Below are 18,137 nucleotides of genomic sequence, written 5' to 3'. Positions count from 1 at the left end.
ACAGTGTTGTAACGATGTACAAATGGTTAATGTTTACAATGGTGTTTGTTCTTCATTGGTTGACCTTTTCTCATGGTAAAAGGTCACAGATCTGCTTATCTCACTCTACCCTCTCTCTATCCTCTCTCACTCTCTCTCTCTCTCGCTATTTCTCTCTCTTCTTCTCTCTCTCTCCTTCTCTCTCTCTCCTTCTCTCTCTCTTTCTCTCTCTCTCCTTCTCTCTCTCTCTCTATCCCCTCTCACTCTCTCTCTCTCTATCCCCTCTCACTCTCTCTCTCTCTCGCTATTTCTCTCTCTCCTTCTCTCTCTCTCTATCTTTCTCTCTCTATATCCCCCTTCCCTCTCCCCCCCGTCTCCCCTCCTTCTCACCCTCTGTCATTTGTATTCTGTCCAGAAGAGGTAGAAAGCTTAGAAGGAGACAGTGGATCATAGCTAGAGGATCAAAAGGTAAATTAATGCTTCTGTAATTCCACTCTTTACTGGGGAAATCAGGGTTGGAACTGACTGCAACCCTGATTATTAATAAGGAGGAATGCCCAGTGGGTTCAGTCATAAATCTCAAATGGCAACCTATTCCCTATACCCTATGCACTAAGAATAGGGCTCCATTTGGGATGCATTTCAAGACTTTAATCTTTAATCCACCGGGTGATGTGTTTGATGAGGTTGATTTTGGTGTGTGTGTGTGTGTGTGCGTGTGTCTCTTGAAACAGAAGCACAATGACAATGAATAAAATGATGTCTACGGGGGGTCTGGGGGGGATGTCAGTGAGGCGTAGGGAGTGTGTTATAGTGGATATACTGGGCCTTTGACGGGGTCGTATTCCCTACTGAGCGCCGGGCAATATGCCTATTTATCTGTCTCTGTTCTAATGTTGTAGAGCTGAGATCTGGCACAAACAGTGCATCCCGAATCGCATCCTATTCCTTACCTGGGGGCTCCACTTTTGACCGGAGAGTAGGGAAAAGGGTGTGATTTAGGACTTCAAGAGATTTGTAGACGCTGGTTCCATCCGTCCCTGGGTCTCCCTGGGAGGTCGTAGCATGTGGAATGACAGACACAGATACGCACGCACGCACACACACGCACAAACACGCACGCGCATGCACACACACACACACACATGCACACACACACCTGTAAGTTCATGTGACATGTTGCTAATTAAGATGAAGAGTTCACAGACTCCATCTTGTCAGCTGTCTTTAATCTATCTCCTTTAGAGGACTCCATCTTGTCAGCTGTCTTTCATCTACCTCCTTTAGAGGACTCCATCTTGTCAGCTGTCTTTCATCTACCTCCTTTAGAGGACTCCATCTTGTCAACTGTCTTTAATCTATCACCTTTAGAGGACTCCATATTGTCAGCTGTCTTTAATCTATCTCCTTTAGAATTCTCCATTTGGATGGATAGACTGTATGTATAAAATAAAGTATTCCTGTCCTCTCCTCCGCTGCGTTTCATTGGCTTGTAGGGCTGGGAGATTGGACCTTACAGAGGATGGATTTCGGCTGCAGGGATCATACACTGTCTGTATGTGTCTGGACTAGAAAGAGAAAGAGAAAGAGAGAGGGAGGGAAAACAGCTAGACAAAACATGGAATGTACACGTACACAGTTTACAGCAGGTATGATAGAGGTAGAGGAAATCTTGCGACCTAGCTCCCTCAACGTCACAGTACGTTATTAATATCGATAATAATTAAATCAAATCAACAATTACAGTTCATTTACATTACATTTACATTTAAGTCATTTAGCAGACGCTCTTATCCAGAGCGACAGTTCATTAGAAGGTAGCTAATCTGGTATGTACACAATATGATTGTGCCATGTTAAGTTTGACCTCACCAATATATATTGGATAGTGTCTTGGTCACACCGTTGAATCAATACTATGTAAGAGATCAGCAATGGTGACTGTGTGTGTGTGTGTGTGTGTGTGTGTGTGTGTGTGTGTGTGTGTGTGTGTGTGTGTGTGTGTGTGTGTGTGTGTGTGTGTGTGTGTGTGTGTGTGTGTGTGTGTGTGTGTGTGTGTGTGTGTGTGTGTGTGTGTGTGTGTGTGTGTGTGTGTGTGTGTGTGTGTGTGTGTGTGTGTGTAAACAGACAGAGAGACATTAGATGACAGTTAGAGAGCGAGAGGAGATAGAGAGACTTAGTGTAATGTTAACAGTTCATTTTTATTGTTTATTATCTACTTCACTTGCTTTGGCAATGTTAATATGTTCCCCATGCCAGAGAGAGAGAGAGAGAGAGAGAGAGAACGAGAAAAGGGCAACCAGTGAAGAACAAACACCATTGTAAATACAACCCATATTTATGCTTATTTATTTTATCTGGTTTCCTTTAACTATTTGTACATTGTATATATATATATATATATATATATATATATATATATATATATAATATGACATTTGTAATGTCTTTACTGTTTTGAAACTTCTGTATGTGTAATGTTTTGTTGTTTTTCACCTTATATATTCACTTTGTATGTTGTCTACCTCACTTGCTTTGGCAATGTTAACACATGCCAATAAAGCCCTTGAATTGAATTGAATTGAATTGAGAGAGAGAGAGAGAGAGAGAGAGAGAGAGAGAGAGAGAGAGAGAGAGAGAGAGAGAGAGAGAGAGAGAGAGAGAGAGAGAGAGAGAGAGAGAGAGAGAGAGAGAGAGAGACAGAGAGAGAGAGAGAGAGAGAGAGAGAGAGGGAGAGAGAGAGAGAGAGAGAGAGAGAGAGAGAGAGAGACACAGAGAGAGAGAGAGAGAGAGAGAGAGACAGAGAGAGAGAGAGAGAGAGAGAGAGAGAGAGAGAGAGAGAGAGAGAGAGAGAGAGAGAGAGAGAGAGAGAGAGAGATGCCATGCAGATGAGGAGGTGAGACAGGTCTTCAACAAATAACCCGGACCAGACAACATCAAGGTATAGCTTCTGAAGGAATCCTCAGATGAGCTCACATCTTCTTAACTCTGATAACAGCTCCCTCTCAGAGCACTACTGTCCACAAGAGGTGTTGCCAGAGAATTGAATGTTAATTTCTCTACCATAAGCCCCCTCCAATATTGTTATCAGTATGTCCAACCGGCCTCACAACGCAGGACCTCCACATCCGACTACATCACTTGCGGGATGGTCTGAGACCAGCCACCCAGACAGCTAATATATCTGTGGGTTTGCACAACCCGAAGAATTTCTGCACAAATTGTCAGAAACCATCTCAGGGAAGCTCACCTGCATGCTTGTTCTCCTCACCAGGGTATTGACCTGACGGCAGGTCGACGTCGTAACCTACTTCAGTGGGCAAACTCTCACCTTTGATGGCCACTTTCATGCTGGAGAACCAGGCAGATATCAAACAGCATGTGCCGATGTCAACGTTGTGAACAGAGTGCCCTATGGCGGCGGCGGGGTTATGCTATGGGCAGGCAATGAATAAGCTACAGACAATGAATACTAAATTAAATTATCGATGGCAATTTGAATGCAAAGAGATAGCGTGACGAGATCCTGAGGCCCATCTTCGTTTCTATTCATCTGTCATCATTACCTCCTGTTCCAGCATGATAATGCATGGCCCCATGTCACAAGGATCTAGACACAATTCCTGGAAGCTGAGAATGTACCAGTTTTTCCATGGCCTGCATACTCACCAGACATGTCACCACCCAATGAGCATGTTTGGGATGCTCCGGGTTGACGTGTACGACAGTGTGTTCCAGTTCCCGCCAATATCCAGCAACTTTGCAAAGCCATTGAAGAGAAGTGGGACAACATTTCACACACCACAATCAACAGTCTGTTTAATTCTCTGATCCTTTGATTGGGTGGACAACATGTAAGTTCATGCTGCAAATCTCTGAAGGGCTGGAGGACGTCCTCCGAAAGTTGTCATAATTACTATGTAAGTCTATGGAACGGGGTGAGAACCAAGAGTCTCCTAGGTTTTGTATTGAAGTCAATGTACCCAGAGGAGGATGGAAACTAGCTGTCCTCCAGCTACACCATGGTGCTACCTTAAAGAGTGCTGTTGAGGATTCTGTTGACCTTCATTGGAGTGTGTGTTTTAATAAAATATTTGGTAAAGTCAAAATATTTAGAACAGGATAACTTTTTTATATTTTATATTTCACAATTTTTATTTTTACAAAATTCACTGAGGAGGATGGTCCTCCCCTTTTTCCTCTGAGGAGCCTCCACTGGTGTACATCTTCCGGTTCCCCCCGAGGAACTGTCATCATTCCAGGGCTATTCTAAACATACACCACTGACCTGAGTGGCTCAGACATGTACTGCTTGGCAGTGAATTAATCTAACTGCACTGTCCAATATACATGAGATATTACAGTGGGAAAAAAATACAATTCTATAGTTTGAGGAGAGTGACCAACAACACAAACCTGTTATCACGACAACTGGTCTGATACATTCACCTCTGAAGGTAAATAATGTACTTACATTCAGTAATCTTTTTCTGATTTGTCATCCTGATGGTTCCAGAGATAAAAATGTAGCATAGTTTTGTTTGATAAAATCCATTTTATATTCAGATATAGGAACTGGGTTCTACAATTTGAACCCCTGCTGTTTTATTTGTAGTCTCTTTCACCAGATCTAATGTGTTATATTCTCCTACATTCATTTCACATTTCCACAAACTTCAAAGTGTTTCCTTTCAAATAGTATCAATAATATGCATATCCTTGCTTCAGGTCCTGAGCTACAGGCAGAAAATATTTGGGAATGTCATTTCAGGCAGCAAATTGAAAAAAAGGGTTCCTTAATAAAAGGATATGCAGATGACACCGCCTGTATCCACCTCTTAGATGACACCGCCTGTATCCACCTCTTAGATGACACCACCCTTATCCACCTCTCAGATGACACCACCCGTATCCACCTCTTAGATGACACCGCCCGTATCCACCTCTTAGATGACACCGCCTGTATCCACCTCTTAGATGACACCGCCTGTATCCACCTCTCAGATGACACCACCCGTATCCACCTCTCAGATGACACCGCCCTTATCCACCTCTCAGATGACATCACCCGTATCCACTTCTTAGATGACACCGCCCTTATCCACCTCTCAGATGACATCACCCTTATCCACCTCTCAGATGACACCGCCCTTATCCACCTCTCAGATGACACCACCCGTATCCACCTCTTAGATGACACCGCCCGTATCCACCTCTCAGATGACACCTTCCGTATCCACCTCTCAGATGACACTGCATTTCCAAACAGAAGTAAACAAGGTTTGTGAATCATTACCGGTGCATTAACGAACTACCTCACATTCAAAATCATCAAAACAAAACAACTGATCATTGATTTCCAGAGGAAGGGAGACCCAGTGAGCCACCTAGTCCTGGGTGGTGGAAAGGTAGAGAGAGTGAGTGAGTTTTAAGTGCATGGGAACCATCATGGACAGAACACTCTCTTTTAATGCCAACACTCAGAACATCAATAAAACATGCCAACAATGAATGGACCTCCTGCACAGACTGAGACAACTGAATGTCAACACCAGAATACTGTCTAACTAGTACACCAGACTGAGACAACTGAATGTTCAGACCAGGATACTCTCTAACTAGTACACCAGACTGAGACAACTGAATGTTCAGACCAGGATACTCTCTAACTAGTACACCAGACTGAGACAACTGAATGTTCAGACCAGGATACTCTCTAACTAGTACACCAGACTGAGACAACTGAATGTTCAGACCAGGATACTCTCTCACGAGTATATATTTGCTCTCACGACAGAGATAACCCACTGAACCACAATGATAGCCCCAACCAATACACCTCTGTGGATCCATTGATGACACACCACACAAATGAGGGAACTGGATTCTCTCTTAAGAAGAATACAATATCTGTACCCTGAAGTCCGGTGCTGAAGAGAGCGAAAAAGAGAAGGTGGTACACCATATTTCGAGTGTTTATTAGTGACACTGCAGTGACCTGAAGAGGATGTGTCCTGTATTCACTATGTTTGTGGTAATTAGATACATCTGACTGCCCCGTTTTCCTCTCATCAGCTGACACAGATCAGCAAATGACTGTAGACACCTGTCAATCAAACATCACAACACCTGTCAATCAAACATCACAACACCTGTCAATCAAACATCACACCACCTGTCAATCAAACATCACAACACCTGTCAATCAAACATCACAACACCTGTCAATCAAACATCACAACACCTGTCAATCAAACATCACAACACCTGTCAATCAAACATCACAACACCTGTCAATCAAACATCACACCACCTGTCAATCAAACATCACAACACCTGTCAATCAAACATCACAACACCTGTCAATCAAACATCACAACACCTGTCAATCAAACATCACAACACCTGTCAATCAAACATCACAACACCTGTCAATCAAACATCACAACACCTGTCAATCAAACATCACAACACCTGTCAATCAAACATCACAACAGATGTACCTTTTCCCTTTCTTGATGCTAGGTGTCTTGGGTGCTCACCAAGAAGTCACTAATAGGCAGTGAGATTACTGAAAGGATAACGTATTCAAGTTGTCTGTCTGATTACTCTGTTAGTCTATTTATCCTGTCTCTTTCTCTTTCATGTGTATCGTTCTCTCCTTTAGTTTCGCTCCTTCTCCAGTCTCTAACTCAATTATATTTCTATTTCAATTCAAGGGGCTTTATTGGCATGAGAATCATATGTTAACATTGCCAACACAAGTGAAGTAGAAAATACACAAAAGATAAGTAAACAATAAAATGTGAACAGTAAACATGACACTCACTGAAGTTCCAAAATAATAAAGACATTTCAAATGTCATGTCATGTCTATGTACAGTGTTGTAACGATGTGCAAATAGGGGAAATAAGGTAACATGAATATGGGTTTGTATTTACAATGGTGTTTGTACTTCACTGGTTGACCTTTTCTCGTGGCAACAGGTCACAAATCCTGCTGCTGTGATGTCACACTGTTGTATTTCACCCAGTAGATATGGGATATTTTGATATATTATCAAAAATTGGGTTTGTTTTCCATTTCTTTGTGGATCTGTGTAATCTGAGGGAAATATGTTTCTCTGATATGGTCCTACATTTGGAAGGAGGATAGAAAGTGTGACTCAGTTTCCACCTCATTTGTATTTGCAGAAAAGGTTGGACGTTATAGCCTGGCACATAGCCTGTCTTCTCATGAGAGCCAGGACTGCCTACGGCGGCCTTTCTCAATAGCTCTCTCTCTCTCTCTGTCTCTCTCTAAATATATATATTATCTCTCTCTCTGTCTCTCTCTAAATATATATATATTATCTCTCTCTCTGTCTCTCTCTAAATATATATATTATCTCTCTCTCTGTCTCTCTCTAAATATATATTATCTCTCTCTCTCTCTAAATATATATTATCTCTCTCTCTCTCTCTCTAAATATATATTATCTCTCTCTCTCTCTAAATATATATTATCTCTCCCTCTCTCTCTCTCTCTAAATATATATCCTCTCTCTCTCTCTTAATATATATTCTCCCTCTCTCTCTCTCTCTCTAAATATATATATTCTCTCTCTCTCTCTCTCTCTCTCTCTCTTCTTTCTCTAAATATATATTATCTCTCTCTCTCTCTCTCTCTGTCTCTCTCTAAATATATATTATCTCTCTCTCTCTCTCTCTCTCTCTAAATATATATTATCTCTCTCTCTGTCTCTCTCTAAATATATATTATCTCTCTCTCTCTCTAAATATATATTATCTCTCTCTCTCTCTCTCTAAATATATATTATCTCTCTCTCTGTCTCTCTCTAAATATATATTATCTCTCTCTCTCTAAATATATATTATCTCTCTCTCTCTCTAAATATATAGTATCTCTCTCTGTCTCTCTCTAAATATATATTATCTCTCTCTCTCTCTCTCTAAATATATATATATTATCTCTCTCTCTCTCTCTCTCTCTCTCTCTCTCTCTAAATATATATTATCTCTCTCTCTCTCTCTAAATATATATTCTCTCTCTCTAAATATATATTCTCTCTCTCTCTCTCTAAATATAAATTCTCTCTCTCTCTCTAAATATATATTCTCTCTCTCTCTAAATATATATTCTCTCTCTGTTCAGGTAACATGGATGTAGTAAAGATGACTTTGGGTCACATTCTTCTCCCCTATATCACACACACACACACACACACACACACACACACACACACACACACACACACACACACACACACACACACACACACACACACACACACACACACACACACACACACACACACACACACACACACACACACACACACACACACACACACACACACACACACACACACAAACACACTGGCCAACCACTATTGAATATGCAAATCAACATCTGCTCCAGACCCAATCTCAACCCTTGCCATGTGTGGTATGCTAATCTAGCCAACACTATTGCCCTGTCTCCTCTCCTCTTCTCTGTTCTTCCTCCTCCTCTTCCCTCGCTCCCTTCACGTCTTCTTCTCCTCCCGACTCAATCTCCCTCTCACTGCGCCTGCCAAGGAAGTACCGATGAGAGAGAAGCTCCCTCTCTCTGTACCTGCCAAGGAAGTAGCGATGAGGGAGAAGAGAGAGACGAGAAATAGACAGATGAGGTAGAGGAGAGGGAGGGGGGGAGGAGACTTCAAACAGGGTGTGATAATGATGTTGTTTCAGAGTGGTTTTACACACACACATGCAGTAGGGCTAATTAGCAGGAGAACAATAGACAGGGAATACAGGAGAGATCGAGAGATGAGATTGAGAGATGAGAAAGAGGGCGATGAGACAGAGGAATGAGTGGGAAGGAAAGAGACAGAACTCCTTTTGGTGTTCCTCGTGTCCTCGTTAGGAAACCGTAGCTAGAGTCAGAGAAGAGTTAAGTTTGAGGTTTCTAGAGTCGGAGTAGAATTAAGTTTGAGGTTTAAAGTTTGTGATATTTCACAGTTCCCAGCAGTTGTACCGACATTCCGACAACATATCAACGGTAATGAGCTTGGGGTTTGGCACCTTCTCTGCTTGAGCTTGTTGTGACAAAGTATGCACACACACACACACACACACACACACACACACACACACACACACACACACACACACACACACACACACACTCCATAACACATTAGCTATAAGATTCGGAGCCAGAGTGAAGATGGATAACGTCCCATTTCGGGGGAAAATCGTTCTCATTCCAAATCATTGAGTGTATCTTGATTTCTAAAGCTTTTTCCTCCAACGAGGAGAAATGTTGAACACTTTCCTAATTGAATCTCCACCTAAATATGTTGTTCTCTTTCCAAAACTTTTATATCAAATGTTTTTATACAAATGTTGCACTTGCGGTAAATAAAAACAGACAGGTCTCAAACATTACTACAGATGTTATTGGTCACATACACATGGTTAGCAGATGTTATTGGTCACATACACATGGTTAGCAGATGTTATTGGTCACATACACATGGTTAGCAGATGTTATTGGTCACATACACATGGTTAGCAGATGTTATTGGTCACATGGTTAGCAGATGTTAATGGTCACATACACATGGTTAGCAGATGTTATTGGTCACATACACATGGTTAGCAGATGTTATTGGTCACATACACATGGTTAGCAGATGTTATTGGTCACATACACATGGTAAGCAGATGTTATTGGTCACATGGTTAGCAGATGTTATTGGTCACATGGTTAGCAGATGTTATTGGTCACATGGTTAGCAGATGTTATTGGTCACATGGTTAGCAGATGTTATTGGTCACATGGTTAGCAGATGTTATTGGTCACATGGTTAGCAGATGTTATTGGTCACATGGTTAGCAGATGTTAATGGTCACATGGTTAGCAGATGTTATTGGTCACATGGTTAGCAGATGTTATTGGTCACATGGTTAGCAGATGTTATTGGTCACATGGTTAGCAGATGTTATTGGTCACATGGTTAGCAGATGTTAATGGTCACATGGTTAGCAGATGTTATTGGTCACATGGTTAGCAGATGTTATTGGTCACATGATTAGCAGATGTTATTGGTCACATGGTTAGCAGATGTTATTGGTCACATGGTTAGCAGATGTTAATGGTCACATACACATGATTAGCAGATGTTATTGGTCACATGGTTAGCAGATGTTATTGGTCACATGGTTAGCAGATGTTATTGGTCACATGGTTAGCAGATGTTATTGGTCACATGGTTAGCAGATGTTATTGGTCACATGGTTAGAAGATGTTAATGGTCACATGGTTAGCAGATGTTATTGGTCACATGGTTAGCAGATGTTATTGGTCACATGATTAGCAGATGTTATTGGTCACATGGTTAGCAGATGTTAATGGTCACATACACATGGTAAACAGATGTTATTGGTCACATACACATGGTTAGCAGATGTTATTGGTCACATACACATGGTAAACAGATGTTATTGGTCACATACACATGATTAGCAGATGTTATTGGTCACATGGTGAGCAGATGTTATTAGTCACATACACATATTTAGCAGATGTTATTGGTCACATGGTTAGCAGATGTTATTGGTCACATACACATGTTTAGCAGATGTTATTAGTCACATACACATATTTAGCAGATGTTATTGGTCACATGGTGAGCAGATGTTATTAGTCACATACACATGGTTAGCAGATGTTAATGGTCACATACACATGGTTAGCAGATGTTAATGGTCACATACACATGGTTAGCAGATGTTAATGGTCACATACACATAGTTAGCAGATGTTAATGGTCACATACACATGGTTAGCAGATGTTAATGGTCACATACACATGGTTAGCAGATGTTATTGGTCACATACACATGTTTAGCAGATGTTATTGGTCACATACACATGATTAGCAGATGTTAATGGTCACATACACATGGTTAGCAGATGTTAATGGTCACATGGTTAGCAGATGTTAATGGTCAGCAGATGTTAATGGTCACATGGTTAGCAGATGTTATTGGTCACATGGTTAGCAGATGTTATTGGTCACATGGTTAGCAGATGTTATTGGTCACATGGTTAGCAGATGTTAATGGTCACATGGTTAGCAGATGTTAATGGTCACATGGTTAGCAGATGTTAATGGTCACATGGTTAGCAGATGTTAATGGTCACATGGTTAGCAGATGTTAATGGTCACATGGTTAGCAGATGTTAATGGTCACATGGTTAGCAGATGTTATGGGTCACATTGTTAGCAGATGTTAATGGTCACATGGTTAGCAGATGTTATTGGTCACATGGTTAGCAGATGTTAATGCTCGTACTTCTAGTTCTGACCGCGCCGTAATATCTAACAAGCTCTAAACTAAACACACAACACCTGTTTGTAGATAGTCACAGCTCTCTACTAAACACACAACACCTGTTTATAGATAGTCACAGCTCTCTACTAAACCCACAACACCTGTTTGTAGATAGTCACAGCTCTATACTAAACCCACAACACCTGTTTGTAGATAGTCACAGCTCTATACTAAACACACAACACCTGTTTGTAGATAGTCACAGCTCTCTACTAAACCCACAACACCTGTTTGTAGATAGTCACAGCTCTATACTAAACCCACAACACCTGTTTGTAGATAGTCACAGCTCTATACTAAACACACAACACCTGTTTGTAGATAGTCACAGCTCTATACTAAACACACAACACCTGTTTGTAGATAGTCACAGCTCTATACTAAACACACAACACCTGTTTGTAGATAGTCACAGCTCTATACTAAACACACAACACCTGTTTGTAGATAGTCACAGCTCTAAACTAAACACACAACACCTGTTTGTAGATAGTCAGTCACAGCTCTATACTAAACACACAACACCTGTTTGTAGATAGTCACAGCTCTATACTAAACACACAACACCTGTTTGTAGATAGTCACAGCTCTCTACTAAACACACAACACCTGTTTGTAGATAGTCACAGCTCTATACTAAACACACAACACCTGTTTGTAGATAGTCACAGCTCTATACTAAACACACAACACCTGTTTGTAGATAGTCACAGCTCTATACTAAACCCACAACACCTGTTTGTAGATAGTCACAGCTCTATACTAAACCCACAACACCTGTTTGTAGATAGTCACAGCTCTATACTAAACACACAACACCTGTTTGTAGATAGTCACAGCTCTATACTAAACACACAACACCTGTTTGTAGATAGTCACAGCTCTAAACTAAACACACAACACCTGTTTGTAGATAGTCAGTCACAGCTCTATACTAAACACACAACACCTGTTTGTAGATAGTCACAGCTCTATACTAAACCCACAACACCTGTTTGTAGATAGTCACAGCTCTCTACTAAACACACAACACCTGTTTGTAGATAGTCACAGCTCTAAACTAAACACACAACACCTGTTTGTAGATAGTCACAGCTCTATACTAAACACACAACACCTGTTTGTAGATAGTCACAGCTCTATACTAAACACACAACACCTGTTTGTAGATAGTCACAGCTCTATACTAAACACACAACACCTGTTTGTAGATAGTCACAGCTCTATACTAAACACACAACACCTGTTTGTAGATAGTCACAGCTCTAAACTAAACCCACAACACCTGTTTGTAGATAGTCACAGCTCTATACTAAACACACAACACCTGTTTGTAGATAGTCACAGCTCTATACTAAACCCACAACACCTGTTTGTAGATAGTCACAGCTCTATACTAAACCCACAACACCTGTTTGTAGATAGTCACAGCTCTAAACTAAACCCACAACACCTGTTTGTAGATAGTCACAGCTCTATACTAAACCCACAACACCTGTTTGTAGATAGTCACAGCTCTATACTAAACCCACAACACCTGTTTGTAGATAGTCACAGCTCTATACTAAACACACAACACCTGTTTGTAGATAGTCACAGCTCTATACTAAACACACAACACCTGTTTGTAGATAGTCACAGCTCTATACTAAACACACAACACCTGTTTGTAGATAGTCACAGCTCTATACTAAACACACAACACCTGTTTGTAGATAGTCACAGCTCTCTACTAAACACACAACACCTGTTTGTAGATAGTCACAGCTCTCTACTAAACACACAACACCTGTTTGTAGATAGTCACAGCTCTATACTAAACACACAACACCTGTTTGTAGATAGTCACAGCTCTATACTAAACACACAACACCTGTTTGTAGATAGTCACAGCTCTATACTAAACCCACAACACCTGTTTGTAGATAGTCACAGCTCTATACTAAACACACAACACCTGTTTGTAGATAGTCACAGCTCTATACTAAACACACAACACCTGTTTGTAGATAGTCACAGCTCTATACTAAACACACAACACCTGTTTGTAGATAGTCACAGCTCTCTACTAAACACACAACACCTGTTTGTAGATAGTCACAGCTCTCTACTAAACACACAACACCTGTTTGTAGATAGTCACAGCTCTAAACTAAACCCACAACACCTGTTTGTAGATAGTCACAGCTCTAAACTAAACCCACAACACCTGTTTGTAGATAGTCACAGCTCTATACTAAACACACAACACCTGTTTGTAGATAGTCACAGCTCTAAACTAAACACACAACACCTGTTTGTAGATAGTCACAGCTCTATACTAAACCCACAACACCTGTTTGTAGATAGTCACAGCTCTATACTAAACACACAACACCTGTTTGTAGATAGTCACAGCTCTAAACTAAACACACAACACCTGTTTGTACATAGTCACAGCTCTATACTAAACACACAACACCTGTTTGTAGATAGTCACAGCTCTATACTAAACCCACAACACCTGTTTGTAGATAGTCACAGCTCTCTACTAAACACACAACACCTGTTTGTAGATAGTCACAGCTCTATACTAAACACACAACACCTGTTTGTAGATAGTCACAGCTCTATACTAAACACACAACACCTGTTTGTAGATAGTCACAGCTCTCTACTAAACACACAACACCTGTTTGTAGATAGTCAGTCACAGCTCTAAACTAAACACACAACACCTGTTTGTAGATAGTCACAGCTCTATACTAAACCCACAACACCTGTTTGTAGATAGTCACAGCTCTATACTAAACACACAACACCTGTTTGTAGATAGTCACAGCTCTCTACTAAACACACAACACCTGTTTGTAGATAGTCAGTCACAGCTCTAAACTAAACACACAACACCTGTTTGTAGATAGTCACAGCTCTCTACTAAACACACAACACCTGTTTGTAGATAGTCACAGCTCTATACTAAACCCACAACACCTGTTTGTAGATAGTCACAGCTCTATACTAAACACACAACACCTGTTTGTAGATAGTCACAGCTCTATACTAAACACACAACACCTGTTTGTAGATAGTCACAGCTCTATACTAAACACACAACACCTGTTTGTAGATAGTCACAGCTCTAAACTAAACACACAACACCTGTTTGTACATAGTCACAGCTCTATACTAAACACACAACACCTGTTTGTAGATAGTCACAGCTCTATACTAAACACACAACACCTGTTTGTAGATAGTCACAGCTCTATACTAAACACACAACACCTGTTTGTAGATAGTCACAGCTCTATACTAAACACACAACACCTGTTTGTAGATAGTCACAGCTCTAAACTAAACCCACAACACCTGTTTGTAGATAGTCACAGCTCTAAACTAAACACACAACACCTGTTTGTAGATAGTCACAGCTCTATACTAAACACACAACACCTGTTTGTAGATAGTCACAGCTCTATACTAAACACACAACACCTGTTTGTAGATAGTCACAGCTCTATACTAAACACACAACACCTGTTTGTAGATAGTCACAGCTCTATACTAAACACACAACACCTGTTTGTAGATAGTCACAGCTCTATACTAAACACACAACACCTGTTTGTAGATAGTCACAGCTCTATACTAAACACACAACACCTGTTTGTAGATAGTCACAGCTCTATACTAAACACACAACACCTGTTTGTAGATAGTCACAGCTCTATACTAAACACACAACACCTGTTTGTAGATAGTCAGTCACAGCTCTAAACTAAACACACAACACCTGTTTGTAGATAGTCACAGCTCTAAACTAAACACACAACACCTGTTTGTAGATAGTCACAGCTCTATACTAAACACACAACACCTGTTTGTAGATAGTCACAGCTCTATACTAAACACACAACACCTGTTTGTAGATAGTCACAGCTCTATACTAAACACACAACACCTGTTTGTAGATAGTCACAGCTCTATACTAAACACACAACACCTGTTTGTAGATAGTCACAGCTCTCTACTAAACACACAACACCTGTTTGTAGATAGTCAGTCACAGCTCTAAACTAAACACACAACACCTGTTTGTAGATAGTCAGTCACAGCTCTAAACTAAACACACAACACCTGTTTGTAGATAGTCACAGCTCTATACTAAACACACAACACCTGTTTGTAGATAGTCACAGCTCTCTACTAAACACACAACACCTGTTTGTAGATAGTCAGTCACAGCTCTAAACTAAACACACAACACCTGTTTGTAGATAGTCACAGCTCTATACTAAACCCACAACACCTGTTTGTAGATAGTCACAGCTCTATACTAAACACACAACACCTGTTTGTAGATAGTCACAGCTCTCTACTAAACACACAACACCTGTTTGTAGATAGTCACAGCTCTATACTAAACACACAACACCTGTTTGTAGATAGTCACAGCTCTAAACTAAACACACAACACCTGTTTGTAGATAGTCACAGCTCTATACTAAACACACAACACCTGTTTGTAGATAGTCACAGCTCTATACTAAACACACAACACCTGTTTGTAGATAGTCACAGCTCTCTACTAAACACACAACACCTGTTTGTAGATAGTCACAGCTCTATACTAAACACACAACACCTGTTTGTAGATAGTCACAGCTCTAAACTAAACACACAACACCTGTTTGTAGATAGTCACAGCTCTCTACTAAACACACAACACCTGTTTGTAGATAGTCACAGCTCTAAACTAAACACACAACACCTGTTTGTAGATAGTCACAGCTCTATACTAAACACACAACACCTGTTTGTAGATAGTCACAGCTCTAAACTAAACACACAACACCTGTTTGTAGATAGTCACAGCTCTATACTAAACACACAACACCTGTTTGTAGATAGTCACAGCTCTATACTAAACCCAAAACACCTGTTTGTAGATAGTCACAGCTCTATACTAAACACACAACACCTGTTTGTAGATAGTCACAGCTCTCTACTAAACACACAACACCTGTTTGTAGATAGTCACAGCTCTCTACTAAACACACAACACCTGTTTGTAGATAGTCACAGCTCTAAACTAAACACACAACACCTGTTTGTAGATAGTCACAGCTCTATACTAAACACACAACACCTGTTTGTAGATAGTCACAGCTCTAAACTAAACACACAACACCTGTTTGTAGATAGTCACAGCTCTATACTAAACCCAAAACACCTGTTTGTAGATAGTCACAGCTCTATACTAAACCCACAACACCTGTTTGTAGATAGTCACAGCTCTATACTAAACACACAACACCTGTTTGTAGATAGTCACAGCTCTAAACTAAACACACAACACCTGTTTGTAGATAGTCACAGCTCTATACTAAACACACAACACCTGTTTGTAGATAGTCAGTCACAGCTCTCTACTAAACACACAACACCTGTTTTAGATAGTCACAGCTCTCTACTAAACACACAACACCTGTTTGTAGATAGTCACAGCTCTATACTAAACACACAACACCTGTTTGTAGATAGTCAGTCACAGCTCTCTACTAAACACACAACACCTGTTTGTAGATAGTCAGTCACAGCTCTCTACTAAACACACAACACCTGTTTGTAGATAGTCACAGCTCTATACTAAACACACAACACCTGTTTGTAGATAGTCAGTCACAGCTCTCTACTAAACACACAACACCTGTTTGTAGATAGTCAGTCACAGCTCTCTACTAAACACACAACACCTGTTTGTAGATAGTCACAGCTCTATACTAAACACACAACACCTGTTTGTAGATAGTCAGTCACAGCTCTCTACTAAACACACAACACCTGTTTGTAGATAGTCACAGCTCTCTACTAAACACACAACACCTGTTTGTAGATAGTCACAGCTCTATACTAAACACACAACACCTGTTTGTAGATAGTCACAGCTCTATACTAAACACACAACACCTGTTTGTAGATAGTCAGTCACAGCTCTCTACTAAACACACAACACCTGTTTGTAGATAGTCACAGCTCTCTACTAAACACACAACACCTGTTTGTAGATAGTCACAGCTCTAAACTAAACACACAACACCTGTTTGTAGATAGTCACAGCTCTATACTAAACACACAACACCTGTTTGTAGATAGTCAGTCACAGCTCTCTACTAAACACACAACACCTGTTTGTAGATAGTCACAGCTCTCTACTAAACACACAACACCTGTTTGTAGATAGTCACAGCTCTATACTAAACACACAACACCTGTTTGTAGATAGTCAGTCACAGCTCTCTACTAAACACACAACACCTGTTTGTAGATAGTCACAGCTCTATACTAAACACACAACACCTGTTTGTAGATAGTCAGTCACAGCTCTCTACTAAACACACAACACCTGTTTGTAGATAGTCACAGCTCTCTACTAAACACACAACACCTGTTTGTAGATAGTCACAGCTCTATACTAAACACACAACACCTGTTTGTAGATAGTCAGTCACAGCTCTCTACTAAACACACAACACCTGTTTGTAGATAGTCACAGCTCTACTAAACACACAACACCTGTTTGTAGATTTTCACAGCTCTATACTAAACCCACAACACCTGTTTGTAGATAGTCACAGCTCTCTACTAAACACACAACACCTGTTTGTAGATAGTCACAGCTCTATACTAAACACACAACACCTGTTTGTAGATAGTCACAGCTCTATACTAAACACACAACACCTGTTTGTAGATAGTCACAGCTCTAAACTAAACACACAACACCTGTT

Source organism: Oncorhynchus keta, chromosome 19 (genome assembly GCF_023373465.1).
Source record: "Oncorhynchus keta strain PuntledgeMale-10-30-2019 chromosome 19, Oket_V2, whole genome shotgun sequence".
NCBI classification, from domain to species: Eukaryota; Metazoa; Chordata; class Actinopteri; order Salmoniformes; family Salmonidae; genus Oncorhynchus; species Oncorhynchus keta.
Note: the sequence above shows the minus strand (reverse complement) of the source record.